At 48.9% G+C, this 19194-nt stretch overlaps 1 protein-coding gene and 3 non-coding genes across 4 annotated transcripts in view; 3 read left to right on the forward strand and 1 right to left on the reverse strand.

Moving 5' to 3' along the window:
* LOC139060167 (band 7 protein AGAP004871-like) overlaps positions 1-19194 on the reverse strand; it is a 447387-nt gene that overhangs the window by 421971 nt on the left and 6222 nt on the right. The window lies entirely within an intron of this gene.
* On the forward strand, positions 13438-13510 carry TRNAR-CCU (transfer RNA arginine (anticodon CCU)). Its single transcript has one exon. It is a non-coding gene; the product is annotated as a tRNA-Arg (tRNA).
* TRNAR-CCU (transfer RNA arginine (anticodon CCU)) lies at positions 16174-16246 on the forward strand. The gene has a single exon. It is a non-coding gene; the product is annotated as a tRNA-Arg (tRNA).
* Positions 18912-18984, forward strand: TRNAR-CCU (transfer RNA arginine (anticodon CCU)). The gene has a single exon. It is a non-coding gene; the product is annotated as a tRNA-Arg (tRNA).

The raw sequence follows: 19194 nt of genomic DNA on the forward strand, positions 1-19194 counted from the left end.
GAGTGGGATACATGGCGTTTAGCAATTTTAAATGGGGGAACACCCCGGTCTGCATTTTACGCCAATCGGCGGCCTCTTCCCCGTTAAGTTGTGGGTGAGGCGGCGGGTATTTTCTGCGGAATCCACGCTGATGAGCAAGGATGTCTTGGGCATTTAAATTGGTGGAATTTTGTGAGGGAGAGTGCGGGTGATTGGGGTTAGAAGAGGACACCGTCGCTCGGTTAGTGAACCCTCGAGCTAACGCGTTAGCCTTTTCGTTCCCCTGTACCCCTGCGTGGCCCGGGCACCAGAGTAGGCGATGATGGTGGTTGAAGGATTTGGGAATTATCGCGAGACTAGCCGCAGTCACGTGCCCCTTGAGATACATGCGACATGTCTCTTGGGAATCCGTGACCACGACCGAGTCCCTTTGCGAACGCTCCGCGTGAGCGAGTGCGATCGCCACTGCTAATATTTCAGCCGAGGTGGGAGATCCCGCCGTGGCCGACGCGGTAATTTGCTGTTGGCTGATAGTGTTCACGACTGCCAGGGCGTACCTCCTTTGGTAGCGCTGCCCGGTCGTCTCTGCATACAGAGCTGCGTCCGTGTAGTACGTGTTGTACCTATGGTTATTAGAGTACGCTGATTGAATCTGTTGTGCGTGTGCTTTGCGCCTTTCTTTGTTGTACTCGGGATGCATATTCTTTGGAATTGGGGCTACTGTAATTTTGGATCTCATCGAAGGAGGGAGAGGCACGGCCTGCTCTGTAAAAATTCTACGCTGGAAAGATGAACGGCCACGCAGCCAGCTGTGGAAGACGACGACGAACGCGGGAGCAGTACACGAGCGCGTGCCGTGGATTTCGCAGAGAGAGAGAGAGAGAGAGAAACTTTATTGTGATTCTAAAGATTTGAAGGAGGGGTGGTCGGAGCCTCTCAGTCCAGGGCCCCACTGGCCTCTGCCGCCTGCCTGACCTGGCTAATTAAGGACTTTTGTCCTGCCAGATCGGAGCGGGCGAGCTGTGCCTCCCACTGCTCCATTGTCCTACTGGTGTTTTGCCTATGAGGGTGCTTAGTGCACTCCCAGGTTATGTGCATTAGGGTAGGTATGCCACCGCACCAAGGACAGTTGGCCCTATAACGAGTGGGATACATGGCGTTTAGCAATTTTAAATGGGGGAACACCCCGGTCTGTATTTTACGCCAATCGGCGGCCTCTTCCCCGTTAAGTTGTGGGTGAGGCGGCGGGTATTTACTTCGGACTCCACGCTGATGAGCAAGGATGTCTTTGGCATTTAAATTGATGGAATTTTGTGATGGGTAGTGCGGGTGGTTGGGGTTAGAAGAGGACGCCGTCGCTCGGTTAGTGAACCCTCGAGCTAACGCGTTAGCCTTTTCGTTCCCCTGTACCCCCGCGTGGCCCGGGCACCAGAGTAGGCGATGATGATGGTTGAAGGATTTCGGGATTATCGCGAGGCTAGCCGCAGTCACGTGCCCCTTGAGAAACATGCGACATGTCTCCTGGGAGTCCGTGACCACGACCGAGTCCCTTTGCGAACGCTCCGCGTGAGCGAGTGCGATCGCCACTGCTAATATTTCAGCCGAGGCTGGGGATCCCGCCGTGGCCGACGCGGTAATTTGCTGTTGGCTGACAGCGTTCACGACTGCCAGGGCATACCTCCTTTGGTAGCGCTGCCCGGTCGTGTCTGCATACAGTGCTGCGTCCGTGTAGTACGTGTTGTACCTATGGTTGTTAGAGTAGGCTGATTGAATGTGTTGTGCACGTGCTTTGCGCCTTTCTTTGTTGTACTCTGGATGCATATTCTTTGGAATTGGGGCTACTGTAATTTTGGATCTCATCGAAGAAGGGAGAGGTACGGCCTGCTCTGTGAGATAAATGGGGTATGCTGGGATATTGAGTCTAGCCAATATTGCCCTACCAGTTTTTGTGAAGCTGAGGCGCTCCCTCTGTCGCATCAGGGTGGCTTGCCTCAGTTCGTCGAAAGTATTGTGCACTCCCAAAGCTAACATGCGCTCCGTTGAAGTACATTTAGGCAGGCCCAGAGCAGCTTTGAAAGCGGTTCGAATTATTGTGTCAGCCTGCTTTTCCTCCTCCCTGTTCAGGATTTGGTACGGTAAGCCATAGATTATTCGACTAACCACTAAGGCCTGTACGAGCCTTAGGGTATCGTCTTCTCGCATTCCCGCTTTTCGATACGTCACGCGACGTATCATTTGGGCTATGTTGTTGGCTGTGGATTTGAGGGTCTTGAGTGTCTGTAGTGCTCTCCCGTCGCTCTGAAGCCACAAACCCAGGACTCGCATCGTGGGTACCTCTCGGACTGATTGGCCCTCAACCACGATGTTAATCGATCCTCTGGATTTGTAGCCTTTCGCGTGTATCCGGATAACCTCAGATTTTTCGGGTGCGCACTTCAGGCCACTCCATCTAGAAAATTTCTCCACCGCTAATACTGCACTTTGGAGCGTATATTCCTTATCCCCTAGTGAACCTCTGCTCGTCCACAGCGCGATGTCGGAGCTTCTTGTTGTTCTCAGTACGCGTGCTCGTCGGGTCTAGCATGCTTCGTAGTATTCGCCACGTACTGCTCGTTCCCAGAGTTCCTGACAGGGTTCCACAGAACGTCGCCCACTCGTTTTTAGCGAGCTCGTTGGCATGGCCTTGGGCTTGCTCTGCCAAGAGAGCGATGCGTTGTCTCAGGTGTTTGTTTAGACGTTGCCTTTTCCACCTCTTGGCCAGTTTCCGCCTCTCTTCCCATAGGCTGACCAGGTGTGAGTCTATCACCGGCACCTCCGCTGTACGCTCAATGGCTTTAGTGGTGTCCCCGTGTGCTCGTCGAAGGAATTCGGTCCATTCTCGCATGTTGGTCGGGGCTGTATCCGACTCCTCCAGAGCTCTCTGGAGTTTTCTATAACGAGGCCAGTCAGTTAATTTAGTCTTTCCTATTGTTCTCCGTATGTTGGGCGTGAAGAGCGCTACTCGGATTATGTCGTGATCGCTTCCCAAATTTTCATCAAAGGAAACCCATTGTGCGTCTCTGATGTTTATTGTAAAGGCACGGTCGGGCGCCGTGTCTCTACTGACGCTTTTACCCGTGCGCGTCGGTTTGCCGATCTGATTGATTGCCCGTAAGCCCAAGGCCGTTGCGGTGCGCTCGAGTAGGAACCCTTTGGGCGACGTTTTCGCGTATCCCCATAGTATGTGGGGTGCATTAAAGTCACCCACTATCACCGCCTTATCCCTGGTGCCCGCTAAATCTTTTGTTGCTGAGAGAATGTGGGGTAGGTCGTTCCCTTTGCTTTTGGGAGGACTGTACAGATTTGTGATTAGTGTGTGTGCCTTACTTCGTTTCTTTGGCATCACACTGATAACTATGGAATTAGTCTCTCCCTCAGTTGGGGGAAGTGTTAATAATTGAGCGTTTATCGACTTGCTCACCAGCGTGGCGACCTTCGAATTTTGAGGATCGCTCAGAGTGTAGTATCCCTGCAATTTGGCCGGCTTGGCCCCGACCTCCTGCAGACATATCACGTCCGGAGCGATTCCGGAGTTTTTGATAAACTGGTGGAACACTGCCGCTTTCCTGGAGAAGGAGCGGCAGTTCCATTGCCATATCTCTAATTGGTCTGAATTTTGTATTCGTTGCGATTTCTTAGCCTGATTAGCCATGTTGCCCACTCTTATTTTAAGCCCGTGACGTTTCCGTGTCCGAGCCGTCGGATTCTGTTACGCAGTGGCTTATTTTAGTTTTTGCCGAACCCGCTCCTATCGCAATTGCGCGTTTTTTGGTGGGAACAGCCTTCGAGACTGCCCTAAGCTGTTCCGCCACGAACCCCTTGTGTTTCTCGAAGTCCTTCGTGCACTGTTGTTGAAATTCCGTTAACCTTTGGGTAATTAATGCCATCATTTCATGCATAAATATTTTCAAGTTTTCCGCGATCATTGTCTGGATCTGCGCTGCCGTTATCTGCGCGTTTTTTGAGATTTGGGTTGTCGGAGACTGCGCGGAGACGGAGTTTATATCTGCCGCCGCTTTCGCTTTGGCTATTTGTTCAGATTGACGCGGCATTTCCGGCTGTGGTATTGTGCTATTGAAGCGCGCCTCTAACTCTGACACTTGTTTCTCAAGTGATTGTCGTTTGCGTTCTTCTCCTGAGAGCTGTTCTCTTAGTCGCGCATTTTCCTTTTCCAATTTTTGAATGCGTTTATCATTTTCACCAGTATTCTGTTTTGGAGCAGTGGGAGAAACAACCCTCGCCCAGCTCACCTGCTGTTTTTTAGGCAGTGGCGAATTTGACCGCTGTGAAGCCCTGGAGCTGGAGGGGTCCCTCGACGGGGTATTGCTCTTCGCTCTGCTTCCGTGTGGAGATCTGGATCGCGATCGGTGCCGGTAGAAGTCCTCCTCTTCCATGCACTCGAACCAGCGCCCCGGTGCCTTTTTGGTGTTCTGTCCCGACCGCTCCCGCGATCGAGACTGGCGAGTCGTCTTCACGCGCTTGGCGGCAATCAGTTTGTTCGGGCACCGACGCGTCTCGTGCCCCGCCGCCCTGCACATGGCGCACTTCACTTCACATTCGTGTCCTTGCGGGGGTGGATTTTCGAGTCCGCAGCCACGGCATATGTTCTTGGGGTTCGGACAAACGTCCGAGCGGTGTCCCTCTTGCATGCACTCCAGGCACATTTGGATTGTTGGCCTGTACTCCGTGCACCGCATCTCTACTCCCATGTAGTACACGCATTTGGGGCGCGTGCCTCCCGAGAAGGTGAGGAGAGCGGTATTGGAGCTTCCAAGCATTCGGGCCCTTTCGATGGTGACTCCTTGGGTCCTGACGCGCAGGTGTCGCTGGAGATCTGCTGATTCGGTGTGTGCTGGGAATCCGTGCACCACCCCTTTGTAGCTATCATCTGGATCCGCTACGTACACGTTGAAGGGGTGTTGCTTGCCTCGCAGCTCCATGCACGTGACTCGACGAATGACGTCCGCCACTTCCAGTGAAGGTGTGGAGACGATGATGATATTCGTTCCCTCTCGAATTCGCAGTATGAAATCTTCTCCAGTGATTTTTCGCTGGTTCGGTCCGTTTCCTGTGATTATCGTCCCGGTAGCCCGAATAATCGCTTGCGGTATTTCTGTTCTCAGATATTCCTTGAGCATTAGTCCTTTGTGTGGCTTCAGTATTACCTTGATGTCATTCTTCGGTAATGGTGGCAGAGGCTTCCCCTTCCACGGGCGCATGTTGCGACGACCGATTTGCCCATCTCCTTTCGCGCCGCCTGCTGATGGCTGACCGTTTATGTTGTTCTTGTTGGGAGCCGTTTCCCTGTCGTTGCGCTTGACAGCCTCTCGCTGTCGCCGCGATAGAACTAACTGCCAGCCGTCCATCGCCTGGTTGTGGGCGGCGATCTCTTGGCTTTTGCTAGTCCTCGCTTCGGAAAGTACTCTTGTGTCCCCGTTTTCGTCCGCGTTGTTAACCGGATGCGGGGGTGTTATTTGGAGGTCCATGTCCTCTGACGTAGCCATCTCGTACGCTCGGCAGAAGCGATCTGGTTATTAGGTGGTGAGGCGGTCGCTCACGCGCTAAGCCTATCGAGGCCTAACGGGGCTTCCGCCGCTTCGAATTTTCAAAGTCGCGTGGAATGACGAAAACTTCACTCACGAACTGTTGACATCGTTCCGATAGCGGCCTATGCAGCCAGGTACGCAGCACGTCGGCATCGTCTGCTGATATTCTTAAGAAACTCGGCGAAGGCTACAGTTCCACGGATGACATGCTTGCTGAAATTCGCTGTCAACAACGAACCACAGAATACACCGACGCTGCACCGCGTGCTTAGTCCGGCCCGCCCGCGTAGCCGGCTAGTGAGGAAGTGTAGCCAGGCCCCGCGCACTCTCAAGTTCAACAAATGGCCACAGAGGGCGAAAAATCAATCGAGGCATGTTTCTGCGTAAGCGCGCAAGTGGAGCTACTGTAATTTGATCGCATACTTTATGTGGTGCTTTTTCTGCTAGGGGCGCTGAACATGCTGAATTTTTTACTTTACACATACCATTGACATAAACAATCGAGGTGTCTAAGGATGTTTTTTTACCTCAGGCAAAGAGGCAGTTGATTTTTTAAAATTTGATTGTTGAAGCTGTTTTTAGTCATAGCGTCAAGGTTTTTGTACTTGATTAACCACCGACAGCCGACAGCCTATTGGTATCGATGTGTTTCCTGGCCGTTGGCGTTCGAATACTACGGCGGTAAAACATTTTCGAAAGCATGCTGGTTTCGTCTGCGAGTCATTACACAGACTTGCTGTAAAGAGGTCTACTCTTGGCAAAAAATAGTGCCTCATTTTGTTTAGGCGTTGATTATCATAATGAATGCGGCGGAGGTTGACGGAGTACGCTTGAAGGTACGTTTTTATGCCATTCATCTCCATAACACCGTAAGTACGCAAACCGATATCACAGAATACCCCATGCATCATTGTGTGTTCTCCGTCATCGCTTGTTTGCTGTGCGCCTACTAATTCTTCATTTCTTCTTCAAGTGTTGCATCCTCCTTTTGTCCTTGTTCTCTTGTGCTTCACTTACAGTATGTCGTTCCGCCAGCTGTAATGCGCATTTGCAAAACCGATACGTTTGATAAGACGCAGTGGTTATCATAATTTCACTACACATGTATTAAGCTGGCACATATGGTTCAGATACAGATACCTGTATGCGGACTTGCACGACGTTGATAAGGAGATTAGGATAATTATGACACCCGTAAGGAAGAGGCAGCTGACGGCCGTAAGCTGTTGCGTTCTTTCCGCCGAACTACCCGGCCTGGTAGTGCTCTAAAGATGCTGTATAAAAGTGACACGCGGTGACAGGGAAATTATTATATTTAGCAGCCGACCGTACGTTTTCTAGCTTAGGTCTTTTTTGTTGTGCGTTTGTGCTACCCTTATTAATGAGCCATTTCTTGACTATGTTCTTGACTATGTAACCGCGTTTGTGCGGATGCGTAGGCGTGTGCTTTTTGTTGTACTTGTAAAATGCAAATAAAATATTTTCAGGCTTACTCAATCTTTGGTGTCGTGTGCGTTTATTCCAGTCGAGGCCATCGTGTCACCTGGAAACCGCATTCTGTCAGTAGCCCTACACGAAATGCAACAGCTGGAGCGCAGTGGCACAACTCGGCGTAACGGCGGCGTAATAAACGAAAAACCGCTCGGGATGCCCTTAAAAGTCAGTTCAGAGTGTGCCTTAACTCGATATGACTCAGCGCTACATGTGTTCTGCTTCGCCTCGATCGTGCTCCCGCCAGTTTGGTTGCTGTGTGGCAAACGTAACGCCTACATATATATGTAGGCGCGATCGAGGCGCAGCAGCCAGAAACCCAGTAAAGCCACAGAACACCTCGTAAAGCGGCCATACTGTGCAAAACCCCGTTTCCGGATGGATGGATGGATGTTATGAGCGTCCCCTTTGGAACGGGGTGGTGGGTTGCGCCACCAAGCTCTTGCTACTATGCTGCCTGATATCCTACCTAGGTTAACCAATGAAAAAAGAAAAGAAAAAAAAAACGCTATGAACTAACACGTCCAAATTTTCTGATCCCCTATTGCTAACTGTGTTTTTGTACGTCTCCGTCTTTTGTCGTTTCCCTACTTTTCTTCCACCAATCCTCCAATCGCGTCTTACTAATGTCTATTGCGGACCTGTTTGCTTTACCACTGCTCCCGCTGAACCCAAGGGCTTCAAGGAGGACAGTGGTACCTAAATCGACCGCTGTGTAGACGTCTTCACATTCTAATAAGATATGCTCCGTCGTTTCCCTAGCTTTCCCGCAGCAAGCACATGCTTCTTCTTCCTTCTTATATCTCGCTTTATAGGTGCGTGTTCTAAGGCATCCCGATCTCGATCGCTTCGAAAAGTAATGAGCTTCCCTTTGAGTTATCATAAATGGTTTCTTTCCTGATTTCGTTTTATTCTCTTAAGTAGTTACTCATGGCAGGTTTCTTTTCCATTGCCAAGACCCATGAGATTAATTCAGCCTCTCTAACTTTCCGCTTGAGCTTCTTTGTTGCTGTGTTGCCCACTCCACAGGCCGCATACTTGCTGGTAAGCTTCCTAGTTCTTTTCCTCCACTGTGAATCAATGTTTTGCCTGTACAGATACCTGAACACTCTCCCAGCCCATTTACTTTCGTCCATATTCCTCAGCCGTTCTTCATACTCAATTTTACTGCGAGCTTCCCTCACTTCAAAACTAGTCCAGCCCATATCCCCCTGCACAGCTTCATTTGTAGTCTTCCCGTGAGCGCCCAATGCGAGGCGACCCGCTGACCTTTGGTTCCCGTCGAGCCCTGATTGTGCCCCTGATTTAAAGCAAACAACCGCATTTCCAAATGTAATTAAGTCCTGGAACCATTACCCCTTTCCACATACCTCGTAGGACCTCGTACCTATTGTATCCCCATAGCGCTCTGTGCTTCATTATGGCTGCATTTCTCTTCCCCTTGACTGTTATGATTTTTTCCTGTGCTTCCATATATCCATTGCCTTCGTTTATCCATATACCAAGGTATTTATATTCTGTTACCCGAAGTATTTCTTGGCCCTGTATCTCCACTGTCTGTTCACTGTTTTCATTGAATGCCATAACACCCGATTTTCTAACATTAAATTTCAAACCTAAATTGTTGCCTTCCTGTCCACAGACATTAGCCAGACGTTACAAATCACTTTGCTTGTTAGCGAGCAACACAATGTCGTCCGCATAAAATAAACCTGGGAGTTGCTGCTCTATTACTGTACCTGCCTGTTTGTATGAGAGATTAAACCCGATACAGCGCCCGATACAGTGTTGTACAGCGCCACCTGTGGTCGCATACTTTAGTTCACGGCGCCACCGCTACGCTTATTTCCGTAGCACTGTGGGAGGTACAGTTTCCCTTCTCTAAGTTTGTATAGGTGTTCTGTGGTGAAGCCGGGCTAAAGCCCCTCAATTTTTCAAAAGTAGCGCCGTTATTAGAACTTTCCGCCACCCCGCTCACCCTGGCGCTTTCTCCTCCACGCCTCCTGGGTCCCCAGCTTTCTCCGCTCCCCCGTTGGCCAATCTGTGTCACGTGGAAGCAGGCGCCGCGCTTTTGTATATTTTTTTTCTTTCCAGAGCGGAGCAGGCGCCGCGCTTTTGTATATTTTTTCTTTCCAGCGCGCTCCGACCTCCATTGTTGGGCCTGCGTGACGAAAGTACGGCAGGCGGACTGACGGAATACGTTAGCGTAATAGAATGTGTTAGGGCCGAGAACTTAATTGCGATGCCGTGTTGCTGCGCCTTCGGTTGCCGCAACAGACACGGCGAGGGCAAAAAGCTTTTTGCTTTGCCATCCGGCGGGCGGGATTCACAGGATCGGGTGGGTTGACTTCGAGGAAGTGGCAAAGAACGCACGGCTTCGTCAAGTAAGTGCCACGGCTCCACACAACCGCTTCTTTTGAGCCTAGTTGACACCTTCCGCTTCGAAAAAGTGTATGTGTTCATGCTCTGCGTGGTTTTTAGCGCGTTGAAGTTGACTTTTTTTTCGAATGTGCTCTTTTGTTTCACGTAGTTTCGGCTTGCGGTGAAAGTGCACGCATCTGCAGCTGGCCTGTGACATAGAAGTGCCTTTATTCTGGGTGTGTTTTGAGCTCCACCAGAAGTTAGCACATTCTCGACGCTTTTGCAAGGCTCACTATGATTTGTGGATGCAGTCTTTTACCTTCGAATGTACGCCCACATGTATTGATTTGGTTTGTGGTGATTAATGTTTTTAACGTCCCGAAGCGACTAAAGCTCTGATGCAGGTCGTAGTGCATGGCTCCGGATAACATTATCCAGGTCGCCAGGGGATGTTTAACGTGCACTTGGATCGTAGAATCGTAGGTCGGCCGGTAATTTCCTCATTGGCGTTTCATAATTCTCGCGCGGGCGCGCTAGCGCTGCTTTAGAAGTTGGCACCTCAGCGCGATTGTATTTCTCCAATATATTTTATTTACTAGTTGTAACAACGTGTCATTATTTCGTACTATTGACGGCGCCTCCAGGGCACCAAAGCTGCAACGAGAGCACCAAAGCAAGAACCAGGGCTGGATGGGGCTCGCCGAAGCCTGTGCATGCCAAGGGAGTATAAGATAGACTGTCCGCTATAGCGGACAGCCGATTTTGTATGCGAACACTCCCTGCGCTGCCTGCTTTATTTTAACGTCACGTGCTCCTCAGAAGCCTCCGTTAGCCGTTACATGCGCCCTCCAGGAGCAGTGCTTGTAAAGAAAAACAATATATCGTCACGATTACCAAAGCACCCCGCAATGAAAAAGGCGGCCCTGTTGCCAGGCATCGCTGACCGCAGACAGTCGGAATCTCTCATGCGCCGGCCGACCAAAAGTATCCTGCAGGTACGTAAATGAACCTACGAAACCACGTACACATACTTTCACGCTGTCAAAACCTGAAACTTCGGTAATTACGCGCGTGTTTGAGCACACCGCGCGCTTGCGTCGTGTTTCAGCAACACAAACTCTCAACGTGCGCGCACTTTACGCCTGAAATACAGCTTGAATAATAGTCCTTTTCTCTATTTCTTCCACAATTCCAACACGACATATTTAAGTCCAGTTACCGACTGACGAAGCAACATCTGTATTGAAAAAAAACTACTCGACAGGGTTCGAACAAGCTTTTCCGCGGATTTCCTCAGTGGCTATGGTGTTGGGCTGCTGAGCACGAGGTCGCGGGATCGAATCCTGGCCACGGCGGCCGCATTTCGATGGGGGCGAAATGCGGAAACACCCGTGTGCTTAGATTTAGGTGCACGTTAAAGAACCCCAGGTGGTCAAAATTTCCGGAGTCCTCCACTACGGCGTGCCTCATAATCAGAAAGTGGTTAAACCGTAAAACGTAAAACCCCAAATATTATTATTATTATTATTATTATTATTTCCGCGGATTTCTTCCCGTAGCGTGTTAGCCGTCGTCTGCTACGGCAGGCCCACCACCGGCGGCGCCACCGTCGAGGCCGCGCCGAGCGGAGGAGGAGGGAAGCCAATGGCGCTACTTTGGGAGATTAGGGCTCATTCACACCGGCGACTTGAGGAGGTCGCGCGACCATTTGCGACTCGCAATCAAAAAAGCGATCGAAGGCGACTGATGTTCACACCGGCAAGCCCGGCTGAGCGCGACCCACAAGTCGCAATCCCGGAGATTATCGTTCTCAGCGAGAACTCTCGGAATCTACGCGGAATTTGAACGCGACGCGGGAGGAGGCCGGATGTAGACACATCAAAAATCACTTCCGGTGCGCCGCTGATTGGTTTATCAGTTTTGCGACCATGGTCGCGCGACTGAAAAATCGCGCAGAGAGATACTGGCCCAAAATGGTCGCTTTTCAAGAAAGGCGACCGTTTGCGACCATTTGCGATTGGTCGCTTTGCGACCAACTTGGTCGCGCGACCACTGTCAGTCGCCGGTGTGAATGAGCCCTAAGGGGCTTTAAGCCGGGCGCGACTACAGCGCCACGAAGGCGCGGGCGGGTGGCGGTTCCGCGCAACGGTGCCGAGTTGTAAAACTGAAGCTAGTCTAGTAACGTTGGGCCAACCCACGTCGGAGCCGGGGAGAAACTGCTGCGCCCGCGCTCGACTGCGACGGAGAAGAATGACGTCACTACTGGCGCAGCCAATCACGCGCATCTCTTTCTCTCTTTTCTTTGTCTTGAAGGCGCATGCGGTCGCGCCAGAGGCGTTTTCGACGTACAGGCGACACATGTATGGACGAATCGGCTCGCCATATACAGCATCCCTGTAAAAAAGCTCGCAAGTGTCAGACATATAATAGCATTTACGCATATATAACGGACAAATGATAGCTCTCAGTGCATTGTGATAACTATAGCATACTGTAGTTATATCGATAACCGCAGCGCAGATAACATCAGCAGTGTGATAACTACTTAGATATGAGCCAAAGGAAAGAATGCAGCTGTGTAGAGCAACACGACTCAGCTGACATTCTTTCACATAAGTAAATAATAATTTCTCCGTGTTAGTGTTATGAACACAATTTATGTTCAACGTTCGCGCGGTGCATTTAATTCTGGGTTACGAAGGCTCCTCATACTGAAGAGGATCTCGAGTGAAATCCCGTTCCCAGTTAGATTCTGAGATTTAACTCGCTTTCCTGTATCAGTTAGCGGCCGCTGTCAAGTTTCACCTGAGTCAGTATGCGACCGCTTCGATGAGGAAACGCACATACGTGATGCATCGTTCACGGGCTGATTGAAGATCCATAGCGACTGTGTAACCACAGCGGTTCACCACGTGTCAAGACATTTTTTGTACATGTACTTATATAACATGTACTTATATAAACATACTCATCAAGTATTTATGGAAATAAAAATGTTGTATAGGGAGAAAGTGTTGCGCCCTTGAGAGGAATGCTACAAAGTCGTCTGTAACGACGCCTGCTCGCTGCAAACGCCAGAAATTTCTCGCAGATGGCAGGCACTTGTGAAATTTCTCTCTTTCGAAAAGTTGCGTCGGCTGTCACGATTTCTGAACGTCTTCAAGTACATTTAAGCACATCTGCTGCAGTGATACCTAGGACGCTTGAGGCCTCCTACGAGTATGCTTCATTATATCTTCTATTGACGTACCGCTTCTGAAGCGTTATGGTGTGGCTTTGCACTTACACATTTTGCGACACTAGACTACAGCCAGGAAGCAGCAACATTTCCTACCACAAGTAAGTCTGTGTTCTCAAAGTGCTAAAACACGCATTTCAATAAGTACATAAACGAGCAATCCATAATTAAGCCCTCAATAAAATTTTATTGTAAAGCCACTAGAAGCACAACTGTCTACGTCTTGTATCAGTAGTACCTTGTTTTTCCTATTCTGAAGTTTAATAAAGCACGTAATGCTATAGCACCAATCTAACACACTTATCAAGGTCCAAATGGTCAAAACATGTTCTTTCAGGATGCCGTTGATTTCTCGTCAGGGCTTGGACACCATACCGCAACACAAATATCGTCCCAAGCCGCTGGCCCAGCGCGCTATCGCCACTTCGAGCAACAGAACAAAGGCAGAGAGCTTTGCGTTGCACTGTCCCCCTGCAGGTTATAGCAATTTCACTTGGAGCGAAACCAGAACTGCCAAAAAATACTTGTAGACTAGTTTGCCAGTCAACAGACTGCCAATCCGTAGCCTGTACTTCCCATCATTCCCATTATCGTTGAACGATCGCAGCGCCAGATTTCCCTCTACTTAAACAAATGTGAAACAATGTGATGGCAGTGGAGCCAGCTGTGGAAGAAGACGACGACGACGACAAACGCGCGAGCAGGAGCACGAGAGCGTTCACGTGATTAAACCGAGGAAGACGACGCTCAACCCAGGGTTAAGCGCCTAATTGAAAACGAAGCACCTCCGTGGCCTAATGGATAAGGCATCGGTCTCCTAAACCGAGGATTGCGGGTTCGAGTCCCGCCGGGGGTGAACTTATTTTGTTTTTTCTTCCATGCTTCTGATTCTTGCGTTTTTGTTTTTTACGTTTTCATTTGTACCACCTAAAATTGTCAGTGGACTAAAGCACAGTAATACGGGGCAGATGCCATCTCTCATTGATAAGCCGTTGATAAACCTTATGAATGTCTTCGGCTTTCATCTACTGTTCCTCCAGGATGCCTCGGCTTTCAAAGCGCATTTTTGCTCACAATATTTATTATCTAAGTCGCCATGCATATTGTTAAGAGGGTACACGCAGCAGCATTGGCATTTCAGTGAGACAACGCCGTCAATGATTGATCTGCCTGGTTGTTTCAAAATTTAGATGTAGTTCACCTTCGGCAGAGCAAGCCATGTTCACCGCAAACACAGATGCAGACTCTAGCTCATTGGAACCTTAGAACCACTCATCTTGTTCACCGATCCTTGTTGTTGTTGAACTGAGTTGTTGTGGAGCGTATAGCCACAGTGTGGGATTGACGATGAATTGGATGGTTAATTTGCCTGTATAAAAACTACAGAATTAACATTTTGAACGCTGGAACATGGGAAAAATCACCACCCAAGCACTTCGTACAGATGGTTAACTAGCGAAGCTGAAACGTGCGGCCGCGGTGTTTATCACTGGGTTAACCCCGACGGTTCATTAAACGGCTGCTTGGTGGGCTGCCGGATCCTTGGTACGCAATTTCTGCTTGCGCTCGGCTGCGCAAGCCTGTTCTTGTGCCCGGGTTGCAGCATCGGCACGGCGTATGGAAGAGCTCGTTCCCGGCTCTGTTAGCGGCGTTGCTGATCGAACGCTGCTTTGCTCCTCAGGAGTGCGTATGACGTGTGGCCAACCCACGTCGGAGCCGGGGAGAAACTGCTGCTCCCGCGCTCGACTGCGACGGAGAAGAACGACGTCATTACTGGCGCAGCCAATCACGCGCATCTCTTTCTCTCTTTTCTTTTTCTTGAAGCCGCATGGGGTCGCGCAGAGGAGTTTTCGGCGTACAGGCGAATCGGCTCGCCATATACAGCATCGCTGTAAAAAGATCGCGAGTGTCAGACATATAATAGCATTTACGCATTTATAACGGACAAATGATAGCTCTCAGTATATTGTGATAACTATAGCATACTGTAGTTATCTCGATAACCGCAGCGCAGATAACATCAGCAGTGCGATAACTACTTAGATATGAGCCAAAGGAAAGAATGCAGCTGTGTAGGGCCACACGATTCAGCTGGCATTCTTTCACATAAGTAAATAATAATTTCTCCGTGTTAGTGTTATGAACACAATTTAATTGTTCAACGTTCGCGCCGTGAATTTAATTCTGGGCTACGAAGGCTCCTCATAGTGAAGAGGATCTCGAGTGAAATCCCGTTCCGAGTTAAATTATGAGATTTAACTCGCTTTCCTGTATCAGTTAGCGGCCGCTGTCAAGTTTCACCTGAGTCAGTATGCGACCGCTTCGATGAGGAAACGCACATACGTGATGCATCGTTCACGGGCTGATTGAAGATCTATAGCGACTGTGTAACCACAGCGGTTCACCACGTGTCAAGACACTTTTTTGTACATGTACTTATATAACATGTACTTATATAAACATACTCATCAAGTATTTATGGAAATAAAAATGTTGTATAGGGAGAAAGTGTTGCGCCCTTGAGAGGAATGCTACAAGTGTCGTCTGTAACGACGCCTGCTCGCTGCAAACGCCAGAAATTTCTCGCAGATGGCAGGCACTTGTGAAATTTCTCTCTTTCGAAAGGTTGCGTCGGCTGTCACGATTTCTGAACGTCTTCAAGTACATTTAAGCACATCTGCTGCAGTGATACCTAGGACGCTTGAGGCCTCCTACGAGTATGCTTCATCATATCTTCTATTGACATACCGCTTCTGAAGCGTTATGGTGTGGCTTTGCACTTACACATTTTGCGACACTAGACTACAGCCAGGAAGCAGCAACATTTCCTACCACAAGTAAGTCTGTGTTCTCAAAGTGCTAAAACACGCATTTCAATAAGTACATAAACGAGCAATCCATAATTAAGCCCTCAATAAAATTTTATTGTAAAGCCACTAGAAGCACAACTGTCTACGTCTTGTATCAGTAGTACCTTGTTTTTCCTATTCTGAAGTTTAATAAAGCACGTAATGCTATAGCACCAATCTAACACACTTATCAAGGTCCAAATGGTCAAAACATGTTCTTTCAGGATGCCGTCGATTTCTCGTCAGGGCTTGGACACCATACCGCAACACAAATATCGTCCCAAGCCGCTGGCCCAGCGCGCTATCGCCACTTCGAGCAACAGAACAAAGGCAGAGAGCTTTGCGTTGCACTGTCCCCCTGCAGGTTATAGCAATTTCACTTGGAGCGAAACCAAAACTGCCAAAAAATACTTGTAGACTAGCTTGCCAGTCAACAGACTGCCAATCCGTAGCCTGTACTTCCCATCATTCCCATTATGGTTGAACGATCGCAGCGCCAGATTTCCCTCTACATAAACAAATGTGAAACAATGTGATGGCAGTGGAGCCAGCTGTGGAAGAAGACGACGACGACGACAAACGCGCGAGCAGGAGCACGAGAGCGTTCACGTGATTAAACCGAGGAAGACGACGCTCAACCCAGGGTTGAGCGCCTAATTGAAAACGAAGCACCTCCGTGGCCTAATGGATAAGGCATCGGTCTCCTAAACCGAGGATTGCGGGTTCGAGTCCCGCCGGGGGTGAACTTATTTTGTTTTTTCTTCCATGCTTCTGATTCTTACGTTTTTGTTTTTTACGTTTTCATTTGTACCACCTAAAATTGTCAGTGGACTAAAGCACAATAATACGGGGCAGATGCCATCTCTCATCGATAAGCCGTTGATAAACCTTATGAATGTCTTCGGCTTTCATCTACTGTTCCTCCAGGATGCCTCGGCTTTCAAAGCGCATTTTTGCTCACAATATTTATTATCTAAGTCGCCATGCATATTGTTAAGAGGGTACACGCAGCAGCATTGGCATTTCAGTGAGACAACGCCGTCAATGATTGATCTGCCTGGTTGTTTCAAAATTTAGATGTAGTTCACCTTCGGCAGAGCAAGCCATGTTCACCGCAAACACAGATGCAGACTCTAGCTCATTGGAACCTTAGAACCACTCATCTTGTTCACCGATCCTTGTTGTTGTTGAACTGAGTTGTTGTGGAGCGTATAGCCACAGTGTGGGATTGACGATGAATTGGATGGTTAATTTGCCTGTATAAAAACTACAGAATTAACATTTTGAACGCTGGAACATGGGAAAAACACCACCCAAGCACTTCGTACAGATGGTTAACTAGCGAAGCTGAAACGTGCGGCCGCGGTGTTTATCACTGGGTTAACCCCGACGGTTCATTAAACGGCTGCTTGGTGGGCTGCCGGATCCTTGGTACGCAATTTCTGCTTGCGCTCGGCTGCACAAGCCTGTTCTTGTGCCCGGGTTGCAGCATCGGCACGGCGTATGGACGAGCTCGTTCCCGGCTCTGTTAGCGGCGTTGCTGATCGAACGCTGCTTTGCTCCTCAGGAGTGCGTATGACGTGTGGCCAACCCACGTCGGAGCCGGGGAGAAACTGCTGCTCCCGCGCTCGACTGCGACGGAGAAGAACGACGTCATTACTGGCGCAGCCAATCACGCGCATCTCTTTCTCTCTTTTCTTTTTCTTGAAGCCGCATGGGGTCGCGCAGAGGAGTTTTCGGCGTACAGGCGACACATGTATGGACGAATCGGCTCGCCATATACAGCATCGCTGTAAAAAGATCGCGAGTGTCAGAATATAATAGCATTTACGCATTTATAACGGACAAATGATAGCTCTCAGTATATTGTGATAACTATAGCATACTGTAGTTATCTCGATAACCGCAGCGCAGATAACATCAGCAGTGCGATAACTACTTAGATATGAGCCAAAGGAAAGAATGCAACTGTGTAGGGCCACACGATTCAGCTGGCATTCTTTCACATAAGTAAATAATAATTTCTCCGTGTTAGTGTTATGAACACAATTTAATTGTTCAACGTTCGCGCCGTGAATTTAATTCTGGGCTACGAAGGCTCCTCATAGTGAAGAGGATCTCGAGTGAAATCCCGTTCCGAGTTAAATTATGAGGTTTAACTCGCTTTTCTGTATCAGTTAGCGGCCGTTATCATGTTTCACCTGAGTCAGTATGCGACCGCTTCGATGAGAAAATGCACATACGTGATGCATCGTTCACGGGCTGATTGAAGATCTATAGCGACTGTGTAACCACAGCGGTTCACCACGTGTCAAGACACTTTTTTGTACATGTACTTATATAACATGTACTTATATAAACATACTCATCAAGTATTAATGGAAATAAAAATGTTGTATAGTGAGACAGTGTTGCGCCCTTGAGAGGAATGCTACAAGTGTCGTCTGTAACGACAGGTGCTCGCTGCAAACTCGAGACATTTGTCGCAGTCGGCAGACACTTGTGAAATCTCTCTCTTTCGAAAGGTTGCGTCGGCTGTCACGATTGCTGAACGTCTTCAAGTACATTTAAGCACATCTGCTGCAGTGATACCTAGGATGCAAGGCCTCCTACGAGTATGCTTCATTATATCTTCTATTGACATACCGCTTCTGAAGCGTTATGGTGTGGCTTTGCACTTACACATATTGCGACACTAGACTACAGCCAGGAAGCAGCAACCTTTCCTACCACAAGTAGGTTTGTGCTCTCAAAGTCCTAAAACTCTCATTTCAATGAGTACATAAACGAGCAATCCATAATTAAGCCCTCAATAAAATTTTATTGTCAAGCCACTAGAAGCACAGCTGTCTCTGTCTTGTCTCAGTAGTACCTTGTTTTTCCTATTCTGAAGTTTAATAAAGCACGTAACGCTATAGCACCAATCTAACAAACTTAACAAAACAAGGTCCAAACGGTCAAAACATGTTCTTTCAGGAGGCCGTCGATTTCTCGTCAGGGCTTGGACACCATACCGCGACACAAACATTGTCCCAAGCAGCTGGCCCAGCGCGCTATCGCCACTTGGAGCAACAGAACAAAGGCAGAGCTTTGCGTTGCACTGTCCCACTGCAGGTTATTGCGCTTGGAGCGAAACCAAAACTGCCAAAAAATACTTGTAGACTAGTTTGCCAATCAACAGACTGCCAATCCGTAGCCTGTACTTCCCATCATTCCCATGATGTTTGAACGATCGCAGCGCCAGATTTGCCTCTAGTTATACTAATCTGAAACAATGTGATGGCAGCGGACCCAGCTGTGGAAGAAGACGACGACGACCGCGCGAGCAGGAGCACGAGAGCGTTCACGTGATTTAACCGAGGAAGACGACGCTCAACCCAGGGTTGAGCGCCTAATTGAAAATGAAGCGCCCCCGTGGCCTAATGGATAAGGCATCGGTCTCCTAAACCGAGGATTGCGGGTTCGAGTCCCGCCGGGGGTGAACTTATTTTGTTTTTTCTTCCATGCTTCTGATTCTTGCGTTTTTGTTTTTTACGTTTTCATTTGTACCACCTAAAATTGTCAGTGGACTAAAGCACAGTAATACGGGGCAGATGCCATCTCTCATTGATAAGCCGTTGATAAACCTTATGAATGTCTTCGGCTTTCATCTACTGTTCCTCCAGGATGCCTCGGCTTTCAAAACGCATTT

The sequence above is a fragment of the Dermacentor albipictus genome, chromosome 1, assembly GCF_038994185.2.
Source record: "Dermacentor albipictus isolate Rhodes 1998 colony chromosome 1, USDA_Dalb.pri_finalv2, whole genome shotgun sequence".
NCBI lineage: Eukaryota > Metazoa > Arthropoda > Arachnida > Ixodida > Ixodidae > Dermacentor > Dermacentor albipictus.